This window comes from Sminthopsis crassicaudata, chromosome 3 (assembly GCF_048593235.1).
Source record: "Sminthopsis crassicaudata isolate SCR6 chromosome 3, ASM4859323v1, whole genome shotgun sequence".
Classification (NCBI taxonomy): Eukaryota; Metazoa; Chordata; class Mammalia; order Dasyuromorphia; family Dasyuridae; genus Sminthopsis; species Sminthopsis crassicaudata.
Genome location: NC_133619.1, coordinates 263778328 through 263789915, shown reverse-complemented (window position 1 = coordinate 263789915; position 11588 = coordinate 263778328). Strand labels below are relative to the sequence as shown.

General features: G+C 34.1%; 1 pseudogene; it reads right to left on the bottom strand.

Moving 5' to 3' along the window:
• Positions 1-590: 590 nt before the first annotated feature.
• LOC141561280 (myosin light polypeptide 6-like) lies at positions 591-10099 on the bottom strand (annotated as a pseudogene).
• Between the last annotated feature and the right edge of the window lie 1489 nt (positions 10100-11588).

Genomic DNA, 11588 nt, shown 5'->3' with positions numbered 1-11588 from the left:
CCCAATCAACAAATAGCCTAGGCATTCAGTTTTGGTGTGATATACAAGTTGTAATGAGGAACAGCTATGAATAGGAGGTAGTCTGGGATCCAGAAGACCTAAATTCATAACTTCTCACATATAATGGGTATGTGATTTGGGGTAAATTACTTAAGTTCTCAGAAGTCTAGGAAACTCTTTAAAAGTTGAATAGAAGTGGATGTTCTCTATATCAATGAAATCTCATTGTCCCTTTATCCTTGTCCCTAATATCTATAACAGATTCTGGTCCCTCTAGTTTTAGAGACTTAGCTAACTTACCTCTCTGTCATGCCCAGTAGCAAATGCAGCCATCCTATGGAGTTTTTCCAGACAAAAAAAAAAAAAAAGCAAGTTGAGTTACAATGGACTTCATTAATCCATTAAGGAAGAGACATGAACCAAGAAGGAATCTTAAGAGAGATCTCCTGGAGCACCCAGCTTATTTCCTCATAGTGCTGGCAGCTTCACTTCCCACCTCAACAAGTCACATTTTCCTAGCACAATACTCACACAGAGTGGGATGGCCATCTGATTAATCAGGTGACTGTACCATTTTGGGGAGAGGCCACAAACATGTGGTAGCCTGTATGACAAGCATGCCTATTACTAAGGAGGGATAAGACCGTCTGGATCTTTGATGACAAAAGGAAAACACTCTAAAAGCTCTCAGGGAGATTCACCTGGAGGTGATGGTGCCAAAATTGCCTGAATTAGCTACTTTGGGTACAAAGCAAGTATAATGATCAAAATAGAAACAGGCGTGTGAAAAGCCTACCTCTGCCAAAACAAACCAAAAAAACAAAAAAACAAACCAACCAACAACCACCCACAATTTGTGGGTTTGCTGACATAAACATTCTAGGCAGACAGGTTTCAGGACTCTTGAACTATTACAAGTTAAAACATGCAAACTATAACATAAAAACTGATCTGGGAATCAGTAAACATATAGGTCTTTCTCACAGAACTTCGTGACAAGCAAGTTGAAGAACTGAATTTGGATTTTGGAGCTCTTTCAAGTAATATTCCAGGTGAGAATTTTTTTCACTTCAATTAAATCACTGAGTGAACACCTACTCTGTACAAGCAAGGAATCCCCTGTTATTTTGATCAGTTTTACCTTTACTACCCAAGTCTGCTGTAAGGTGGTGCAACTGTGGGGCTCTGTATTAATTGTAAAAAGAACAGAAAGATGAATGACCTATCCACTTTTTCCAAAAGTTGCAAACAAGTAAATTTATGCATATTTTCAATTAAACCAGAATTCATAGTATTACAATGATACTATCACTTTATTGGGCCTGTAAGAAAAGACCAAACACTAACAGAAATTAATAATTAACCAAAGCATGAAGGGATCCTATGTACAAACACTGGCACTTATTGGCAAAGTAATAGGAAGAAAAGAATCCCTTCCAAAAACAACTTATATATAGCAAAGTTTGGTGGAGGTGAAGAGTTAGTCTAAGTGTACTGTTCAGAAAAATTGTTTTTAAAACAATATATGATTACAAAAAGGAGTCCAGAAATTTAAAAATTTTCTAAACCACAACCTTTAAAAAATATATACATATTTTTAAAACATCAACTTACACATACACACTCATCTCATACTTGTGAAGATAATTTTAATAACTAATTATATGACTTTAAAAATTTTTTATCATATACATATTTATTTTTTACATTTTATCCCTACTGAATTTTATTTCCTTGGATTCAACCCAGTACTTTTGCCCAGGAAAATTCTTCTAGATGCTAATTGTTGTTCATTATGTCATTTGCAAATCTGATAAGCATTTCAGTTGTTACTTTACCAAAATCATACTCTCTACCACCTAGACAAATCACAATGTTTCTCTGACTGAGTAGATGATGTTTAAGAGGTAATTCACAATTATCTCTCATTATACTCATCATTTCAGTCATGTCCAATTCTTCATGGCCCCATTTGGGTTTTTCTTGGTAAAGATACATAGTGGTTTGCCATTTCCTTATTCAATTCATTTTATAGATTGAAGAGAGTTAAGTGACTTATCCAGGGTCATAGAGTTAATACATGTTGAAGGTGGAGTTTGAACTCATGGACATGAGACTTCCCAATTCTAAGCCCAATTCTTTCTCTACTGTGACATCTAGGCACCTTTAGAAACCATTACAACTGCAAAACTCACCACTCTACATCTAATTTAGGGATGTCTCCCATGAATTTACCTAAACTGATGCTCAGATCATAGACATATTGTAAAGTCTCATATACTACAGTGTCATATTCAATGTCATCATTCCTATGTAAAAATCATCATTTCCTCTCCATAGAGAATAAAATTACAGCCTCTCTACCCCATCAGTACCACCTGGAGGGATAATACAATTATCCAACCTTTATCCCTTTTACTAATATTTTATGTACTTGTGGTTAATTAGCAAAATTTTGTGTTTTCTTTAGAGCTAATTCAAGGGATTGATTTAATCTGCAATGGAATTGACCATTGTCTTTCTATATTCTTAGGAGTTAAAAGCACAAAGTTAATTCAAGGCAGACAGGAGATCAAGAGGTTCTTTGTAGAAAGAATAGTTCTCAATTATTAAGCACCATTTAGACTAAGTCTTCATAAATGACACAACCACTGCTGTCATCAAGCCCTCACACCAACACTTCCACTTCGTACCTTTGTTATCTTTTCACCAAGGGTGATGAGGATATATTTCATATCTGTTGACAGTGCCATTCTCTTACCTATCAAACACCTAGAGCTCTTCTATAAAGTCTTTATAGAGGTCATAGGCCTTATTTTTTGCTACAGTCTGCAGCATTGCAGAATGGGTTCAAAGTCCAGCACCTTCACACTCATCTCATCACTCTTAGGATCCCCCAAGACTCTGAGGACTTTACCATTGCTAGGATTTTGGCCCAGGGTTTGCATCACATCCCCAGGCTGGCTGTATAACATCTTTCCATCTCCTATTCAGTCAAACATCTGGAATGCCTCAAACTCTGCTATCTGATCTTTTGTGAAGTCACACATTTTGGTTGTGCAACTAGATTGTACTGCTGCTGTTTTCTGATCCAAGATTTTCTAAGTACAATTTTCCCCTCCATTCCTTATTCTTTCCAACCCCTCCCCCACCAAAAAAAGAATGGCACATGTTACCATCTAATATTTCAAAAGCATTTAAGTCCTCAGAAGAAAATCACAACCCAAATGTAAAGTCATTGCTGCTGTGTTATGTGTCCCTTATATAATTTTAATGGTAATTAAAATGATTTCATTATATATCTTCCCTACTTTGCAGAAATGCTATTAGGTTTAATTGAATCTTGTATACTTTAAGTTTTAAGTCTTTTAGCTGAAAAGATGAATCATGTGAAAGTTGTTATTATTTTGTTTTAAAAGATACTGTAAACTAAATTATAGGTAGAAGAAGATTTTTTTGGACACTTTTTTATTATGGGCTTTATCCAATGTGATTTTTCTCCATTCCTGAAAAAAGAAAATGCAAGTTGACTTGCTAAACCAGGAAGACATGTGGCAAATGTCAAATATACAGACAAAGTAATTTATCTGACATGAGTAAAATGCTAATAGACTATTTCTACTTCTAAGGTATAAGAAACAATAGATCATTAAGAATACCACACTATCTTTGAGCTTTACTCAAACACTCTTGAAATTATCATAGAAAAGACTATTTTCCTTAACTAAGGCTTGTCTTTTTTCCCTAACTAGGCTAACTACAAATACAGTTGTGGAAACATATTGCACTAAAGGGCAGCTAGGTGCACCTTAGAGATAGGGAGAGAGATCTTCCCAAATTCAAATCAGCCTCAAATACTGGCAAGTCAATTAACCCTGTTTGCCTCAGATCCTCATTTGTAAAAACGAATTAGAGAAGGAAATGGCAAACAGCTTCTATTTGTCAGGAGAATGTCAAATAGGTTCAGCAAGAGTCATAAATAACTGAAAAAAAACAACTTGAATAAAACAGCACTAAGATTTCACTTATATTATAAAATATTAATAAATAACATTTTAACAGTGTCCTAGTCTGAAGTCATTGGTTTCACTTGAATCAATTCTACTTTGAATTATCTGCAACTTAATCTTATTTATAACTAAGATCAACCTCTCAATTTGATCAAATTCAAAGAAAGAAGTTATCTCTTTGTTTCCCTTGGACCAAACTGAAAGGGAAGTCCTTAAAAAGAGTAAACAAGGGGATTTTCAGAAGGCATTTCTCCAAAAATATTCTAATATTCTAAAATCTAATATGGTGTTGTTTAGTCATTAAGTGTCTGACTCTTTATGACACTATAGTCAGACCCTTCTATCCTCCATTATCTCTTAAAATCTGTCCAAGTTTCCATGATACTCTCTATGATCTATCTATCTCATCCTCTGCTGCCTCCCTTTCTTTTTGCCTTCAACTTTTCCCAAGATCAGATTCTTTTTTTTTTAAAGAGTTCCATCTTCTAATTATGTGGTTGAAGTATTTTAAGGTTCAGCTTTAGTATGACCTTCCAATGAGTAGCCTGAATTAATTTCTTTAAGTACTGATTGATTTGATTTCTTTGCTGTCAAAGGGACTTCCAAAAGTCTCTAGAATGATTCAAAAGCATTGATTCTGCAGAGTTCAGCTTTCCCTAATGTCTAATTCTCACAGTTATAAACTGCTATTGGAAAAACCATAATTTTGACTATATAAACTGTTGTTGGTAGTGTGATGTCTCTGCTTTTTAGTATTCTGTTCAGATTTGTCATGACTTTCCTTCCAAGGAACAAGCATCCTCTAATTTCATAGCTGCAATCACCGATCTACAATCATCTGGGAGCCCAATAATATAAAACCTGACACATCTGCTCCCTCTACAATGAGACCAATAGCTAAGATCTTAGTGTTTTGGGTTTGTTTGTTTGTTTTTATGTTAAACTTTAAGGCAGCTTTTGCACTATTCTCTATTATCATAATAAAGAATGTTCTTTTAAAAAAAATAGCTTTTTATTTTCAAAATATATGCAAAGACAGTTTTCAACATTCACTAGCAAAATCTTGTGTTCCAAGTTTTTTCTCCCTCCCTTTCCCCATCCTGTCCCCTAGAGAGCAAGTAACCTAATATATGTTAAACATATACAATTCTTCTATATATATTTCCACAATTATCATGCTGTACAAGAAAAATCAGATCCAAAAGAGACCACATTCAGTCCCCACAGTCCTCTTTGTGTTCAATGTTCTCTTGGTTCTACTTACTTCACTTAGCATCAGTTTATGCAAGTCTCCCCAGGCCTTTCTGAGATCATTCTGTTGATCATTTCTTATTTTTTTAAATTAAGTAAGGTTTTATTCTTTATTCTAGATAAAATATAGTTTTAATGGATACAAATGATCTATTCCTGTGTCATACCTTACTCTATTTTCTGAAAATTATAAACATTCCAAGATGTTATCATAAAACGAAATACTAGAAGCTTCATGAAGATAGAAACAATATCATAATCACCTTTGTACTTTCCTTAGAGTCACATGTAGTGGACTGCTTGATACATAAATGGTTCTTTTTTGTTTTATTTTTCCAGATTAAATATTTTTATTTTCAAAATCTATGCAAAGATAATTTTCAACATTCACCTTTGCAAAATCTTTTGTTCTAAATTTTGTTCCTTCTCTTTCCTCCACTCTCTCCAGTTTCCAGTTCCTTGCCACTACAAAAAAGAGCTGCTACAAACATTTTTGCACATGTGGGTCCTTTTCCCTTTTTTATGATGTCTTTGGATGACAGACCCAGTAGAGACACTTTTGGATCAAAAGGCAGGTACAGTTTGATTGACCTTTGGGCATAGTTCCAAATTGTCCTCCAGAATGGTTGGATCAGTTTACACTCCACCAACAATGTATCAGTATTCCCATTTTTGACATCCCCTCCAAATTTTATCATCATATTTTCTTGTCATCTTAGCCAATGTGAGAGTTGTGTACCTCAGAATTGTTTGCATTTTTGATCAATAGTGATTTAGAAAATTTTTTCATATGACTAGAAATGGTTTTAATTTCACCAGAAAATAGTCTGTTCATATCCTTTGACTATTTATCAATTAGAGAATGATTTGTATTCTTATAAATTTGGGTCAATTCTCTAAATTTTATAAATGAGGCTGATTAAGAAGCTTCTTAATTCCTCTTCACTTTCTGTCATCAGAAAGAGCATCTGCATATCTGAGATTAGTGATGTATTTCCTGGCAACCTTAATTCTGGCTGTTCATTCATCCAATCTGACACTTGACATGATGTACTCTGCATATAAGTTAAATAAGATGGCAATATGCAACCCTATCATAGTCCTTTTTTCAATCTTAAACCATTCAGTTGTTCCATGTTTGGTTCTAACTGTAGCTTCTTGGCCCCAATGCAAGTTTTTCAAAAGATGAGTAAGATGATTTGGTACTCCCATCTCTTGAAATACTTACTGCACAAGTGTTTTGTTGTGATTCACATAATCAAAGACTTTTAGTATAGTCAATGAAGCAGAAGTAGATGTCTTCCTGGAACTCCCTTGTTTGTTTGTTTTTTTTCCATAATCCAACAATTACTCATAATTTGCTCTTTCGTTAATTTTCAGTTCACATATAGCTGAAGCCTAATTTGCAGATTCTTAAGCATAACCTTGCTGGTGTTTGAAGTGAATGCAATTGTTTAGTAATTTGAACATTTCTTGATATTTCTCTTCTTTAGAATTGGAACATTAACTGATATAAGGCCAAATTTGCTGGCATATTGAGTTCAGCTCTTTAACAGCATCAACTTTTAGAATTTTAAAGTGTTCAACTGGAATTCCAACATCTCCACTCACCTTATTGCTAGCAATGTTTTCTAAGGTCCACTTGACTTCATTCTTCATGATGTCTAGCTTTACAGCAGTAGCCAAACCATGATTTTTATAGCTAACGTTAAGATATTTCTTATATAATTCTTTTGTGTCTTGTTGACACTTTTTAATCTTTTCTGCTTCTGTTAAATCTCTTCCATTTTTATTTTTTGGTCTTTAATCATGCCCATTTTTGCATGAAACTTTCCCATGATATGTCTAAGTTTTCTGATGAGATCTCTTGCCTTTCCAATCCTTCTTCGATTTCTTTGAATTGTTCATTTAAGAAAAGTTTCTTATCTCTTCTTGCTATTCTCTGGAATTCTGCATTTAATTGGTCATATTTTTCCTTTTCTCCTTTCCCTTTTGCTTTCCTTCTTTCTCAGCTTTTTGTAAAGCCTTATCAGACAGTCATTTTGCTTTCTTGGTTTGCTTTTATTTTTCTTTGGAATATTGTTGCCTCTCTTACAATTTTGCAAACTTCTGTCCATAATTCTTCAGACACTGTTTAGTAGATAAATCTATATTGATCACTTCCATTTCATATTCATAAGAATGTTATTTAGATCATACCTATATGGTCAGATGGTTTTCCCTACTTTCTTCAATTTAAGCCTAAATTTTGCAAAAAGAAGCTCGTAATCTAAATAATAGTCAACTCTAGGTTTTGTTTTAACTGATTGTTTAGAACTTTTTCATTTTTGGCTGCAAAGTATATAATCACTCTAATTTCTATACTGACCATCTGATGAAGTCCACATGTAAAATTGTTTTTTGGGTTGCTGAAAAGAGTGCTTGTTATGAGCATCTTGACAAAATTCTATTGTCTCGGCACTGCTTCATTTTGTACTCCACGGCCAAACTTGCCTAATATTCCAATTACCTTTAATTTTCTACTTTAGCATTTTAGTCTCCTATGATCATCTTCCAATGTCACTTCTTTTATCATTTTAGTACTATCCATGTGGTTTTCTTGGCAAAGTTACTGGAGTAGTTTGCTATATCCTTGGTGGAAGTTAGAACTCTCCACTATGATCTGTCCATTTTGGGTAACCCTGCATGGTATAATTCATTTTTTCACTGAATTGCACAAGCCCCTCTACCATGACAAGACAGTGATCCAGAGTTAATATTATAATTTGTAATAGGGACAAAATTTTTTTTTTATTCAATAGTATTTTAATTTTCTAGTTACATATAAAAATAGTTTTCAACATTCATTTTTATAAGATTTTTGAGTTCCAATTTTTTTTCTCCCTCCCTCCCCAAGATAGTAGGCAATCTGATATGTTATATATGTACAATCATTTTAAACATATTTTCATAGTGGTCATGTTGTGAAAGAAAAATCAGAAAAGAGAAAAATTATAAGGAAAAGCAAACAAACAAACAAAAATAGGTGAAAATAATGTGTTTCAACCTGCATTCAGTCTCCATAGTTTTCTCTCTGGATATAGATAGCATTTTCATCCCAAGTCTATTAGAATTGCTATATTATTGAAAAAAATTAAGTCCATCATAGTTGATCATCATATGATCTTATTTTGTACAACATTCTCCTGGTTCTGTTCACTTCACTCAGCTTCAGTTCTTTTAAGTCTTTCCAGGATTTTCTGAAATCAGCCTCCTCATCATTTCTTATAGAACAATAATTTTCTATTACATTCATATTATAATTCATTCAGCCATTTCCCAATCAATGGGCATCCATTCAATTTCCAATTTTTTTGCCACCACAAAATGCTACAAACATTTTTGCACAAGTGGGCTTTATGATCTCTTTTGAATACAGACCTAGTAGTGATACTGCCAGATCAATGGGTATGCATAGTTTTATAGCCTTTTGTGCATGGAGGAACAATATTTCTTAGGGCTCTGCCTGGGATAAATCTTCCTAAGGCACTATCCCACAGGTAAAACCAGTTCTATCTTTTAAGAGAAATCAAGCTCCTCCTTGATTCTTTGTTGATTAATGGGCTCAATTAGTTAATGTAGCTTAGTACCTGGTCCCCAAAACTCTTGTTCCTTGCAGAAGAAGCTTGAATCAATAGTATTACCAATACCAAGAAACTATGCAAAAAAGCAAATAAACAGGGTGTCCCCTCTGAATATCCTTGCTCTGGCTGCTTCCTCTAGGTAAGTCTCCTTTTTCTTAATTATTGAATGATCTAAAATCTTGTTTCCTACCAACAGCAAACCAATAAAGAGCTGACGAGAGTAAGGTTCAACTCAACACCATTTTTCTTTTTAAGCAAATTTGGTCACTGTTGTCTATTGTACTCCAGGAAATTCTCCTTCCTTCCTTAGTGAATTCAATCCCTGATTGACAGTATTTTTTTTCTCAAATCCTGCCCTCATACAAGAGGACTTCAGTATATACAGATGCTCCTTGAAACACCCAAATCTCACAGATCCACAACATACTTATTTTACATGATGTGCTCTTTCATCCCATCTTATCAATAAATAGGCTGATATACCTGATATTGGCATAATCCACAAAAATACCACTTTCATGCTCATAAACTCTTGAAATTTTTTATGTGAACACAATCTATTGTCATTCTACTTCTTCCACTACCTTACATTCCCAAAACCTGTTCTTCCTCCTCACCATGACCTCAAATCCTTCCACTCCTCAGTTCTTTCCCAGGTTATTACCCTGTCTAATCCTAAAAAATAAATAAATAAAAATAAAAAATAAAAAATCTTGTTTGATTTATCTGTCTTGTCTATTATTCCATATTTTTCCTCTTTGCTTTTATAACTCCTTATAGTCAACTGCTAAAGGTTCTTCCACTCCCTTTCCTCTCACTTTCTTCAGATCAGATTATTTAACTGAAACTAAATCTAGAAGTCTTTACTTATTCTTCTTGGTCTCTCTGTAGCTTTTGACACTGCTGATCACCCTCTTCTTAACAGTTTCTTCTCTCTAGGTTCTCATGATATTATTTCCTGGTTCTCCTACCTTTCTGACTGTTCCTTCTCAGTGTTCTTTGCTGAACATTTATCAAAATCAGATCGTCTAACATGAGCATCCCCAGTGCTCTGTCTTGGATTTCCTTCTCCCTTTATTCTATTTCACTTGATAAATTCATCAGCCCTCATGGATTCAATTATCATCTCTATCCTAATGATTCTAAAATCTATTTTTGTGCTGACCTCCAGCCTCCCATTCCAAATGCCTATTAGACATTTAAACCTAACATGTCCAAAACTGAACTCATTATTTCCCCCCCACAACCCTCCCCTCTTCCTGACTTTCTCATTGAGAGTACCACCATCCTCTCACCCAAGCTTGAAAACCTAAGGTTTTCATCCTCAATTCCTCACCATTTCATCAACAGCCATTTCTGTTGTTTTACAGATCTAGCTACCTGCCTTAAATCTTTCTTCATTTCAGTTCCTTCTCAATTCAGCTGTCAAACTAATTCTCCTACAACGAAGGTCAAAGAGCTCCAGTGGTTTCTACTCCCCTCCACGATCAATTATAATATCTTCTATTTGTCTTTTTCAAGTCCTTCTTGATTTTAACCATGGGCCCTTATAGGATTCTTTTTAGTCTTTTTAGTCTTCTAACAACATACTCTGAGATCCACTGATACTGGTCTCCTTTGCTATTCTTCCTACAAGACATTTCCTGTCTTCCAACTCTGGGCATTTTCAAGGACTAGAAGAACTTTGTCCTCCTCATCTCTATCTCCTGACATCTTTCAAATTCCAGCTAAAAGTCAACTTTCTGCAAGAAGCTTTTCCTGATCCTCTTTAATTCTAGTGTACTCTTTCTTTTGATTATTTCCAGTTTATCTTATATTTATCTTATTTGTACACAGTGACTGTGAATTCCTTGAAAGCAAGAGTTGGGTTTGCCTTTCTCTGAATTATTAGCACAGTTCACTGACATATAATAAACACTTAATAAAATCTTATTGCTAATTAGAAAATTCTCTTACATATTTTGGCTAAAGAACACAGTATAGAGTTTGTCATCCATTAACATTATTTTGGTAGAGGATTAAAATTATGTTTACTGGGCATTTTAATTGTAGCTTGTTAATTATCTTTCACAATTATGGCCAAGACAAACATGGAACAGAACATACTCCAGAGAGAAAAAGAGAGACCCCATATACATCAAAATATTCCTGACAGCATTTTTTGTGGTAGCTAAGAGAATGCCCATTAACTGGGATAAAGACAAATAATTTTATTATATTGAATTGTAGAATATTATGATGCTATAAACAATGGTGATTGTCAAGAATTTATTGAAGCACGAGCAGAACAAAAACAGAACTAATGTAGAATGACAAGAGAAGCAGGAAACAATATCCATGATGCCAACATCCAAACTACCTAAAAATTAAACTGAATGCTCTTTAAGGATTAAGCTTAGATGCAGAAGAGATTTAAAATACATTTTCCTTCCTTTTTTTATAGGGTGAAGGGATGGAGTTCTTATGGGTATGAAATGCTGCATAAACTGTTAGATATGGCATGTTGGTTGGTTTAATTTATGTGGATTTTTTCATCTTTATTCTTTGCCAAAGGACATTTCTTGTTAGGTGGGGAAGGGAACATGGATGTATGGAGTGTTTTAAAAACAAAACTCATCAATTAAAAAAAAAAAAATACCTGTGAAGGTTTGGGAGAATATAGCTTAGGGTAAGGGCAAGGTAACTATAAATTTTTATTCTAATG